This window comes from Dipodomys ordii, unplaced genomic scaffold, assembly GCF_000151885.1.
Source record: "Dipodomys ordii isolate 6190 unplaced genomic scaffold, Dord_2.0 Scaffold15, whole genome shotgun sequence".
Lineage (NCBI taxonomy): Eukaryota > Metazoa > Chordata > Mammalia > Rodentia > Heteromyidae > Dipodomys > Dipodomys ordii.
Genome location: NW_012267231.1, coordinates 15,426,089 through 15,427,218, shown reverse-complemented (window position 1 = coordinate 15,427,218; position 1,130 = coordinate 15,426,089). Strand labels below are relative to the sequence as shown.

Below are 1,130 nucleotides of genomic sequence, written 5' to 3'. Positions count from 1 at the left end.
GTTCCCCCGTGCATGTGCCGAGCCGAGGCCCCGGCCCCTCCCCGGGGTGGACGCCGGGCCACGCGGCTCCGTCCGCGGGGAGACCCGCCACTCCCGGGCTGAGGTCCGTGTCCGAGGATCGCGGTTCCAAGCCAGCCAAGGCGAGACAGTCTGTGAGACTCTCATCTCCAGTGAACCAGCACAAAGCCCGACGTGGAGCTGTGGTTCAAGTGGTGAAGCGCCAGCACTGAGGGGGAAAAGCTCAGGCCGGGACAGCGCCCAGGCCCTGAGTTCAAGCCCCAGGACACACACACATGCCTTCTCTACCATCACCACCACGCCCCAACAACAACAAAAGACATTGCTTTGAGCGGCTCCGGGAGTCTGCCCTGGAAGTTCAAGGATCTGCATTCACCCCGGCCCCCAGGCCCCCAGCGAGTGACAGCCATCCCTGTCCGGCCATCTGAGGCCAAGCCCTCAGTGGGTTCAGACCAGGCTGGGAGTGGAGGCTAGGGGCCCCAGGGCATAGAAAGCCAAAGCAGCCTGGGCCTCAGGGAGGACAGGACGGAGGTTTTTTTGGCTGCTTTCTGGCCAGGGCTAAGATGAGAGCAGTGAAATTCAGCCCAGATTCTAGGCTGCTTCTGGCCTCCCTGCACCTCTCCCCCTCCCCCCAATCCTGGCCTCTTCCAGGCATCTGGACCTTCCACTGGGATGAGTATAATCTTCCCAGCCCAACGTCGCCCCAGCTTGTGAAAATGAAATACATATGTGGTTCTGATTTTTTTTCCTCTGGGTTTTGAACTCACGGCCCTGGTGCTGTCCCTGAGCTTTTTTGCTCAAGGCTAGTGCTCTACCACTTGAGTCATAGCTCTACTTGTGGCTTTTTGGTAATTAACTGAAGAGTTGCACAGACTTTCCTGTCTTGGCTGGCTTTGAACTTCAGTCCTCAGATCTCAGCCTCCTAAGTAACTAAGTTGCTAGGATTACAGGTGTCAGCCACCAGCAACCAGCACTCTATGGTTGGTTTTTTTTTGTTGTTGTTTTTGGGTCCGGTCCTGGGGCCTGAACTCTGGGCCTGGGCGCTGTCCCTCAGCTCTTCAGCTCAAGGCTAGCGCTCTACCACTTGAGCCACAGCGCCACTTCCAGCTTTT

The 1,130-nt window shown here is 57.9% G+C and overlaps 1 protein-coding gene across 2 annotated transcripts in view; it reads left to right on the top strand.

Moving 5' to 3' along the window:
• Positions 1-1,130, top strand: part of Stoml1 (stomatin (EPB72)-like 1) — a 6,705-nt gene that overhangs the window by 946 nt on the left and 4,629 nt on the right. Inside the window, exon 1 of one of the 2 annotated variants that reach the window (XM_013011993.1) lies at positions 180-212. The exons of the other annotated variant lie outside the window; for it this stretch is intronic. The gene's annotated coding sequence lies outside the window, so the exon portion shown is untranslated. Of the gene's footprint in view, positions 1-179; positions 213-1,130 lie in introns of those variants that run through there. 2 annotated transcript variants of the gene reach the window in all.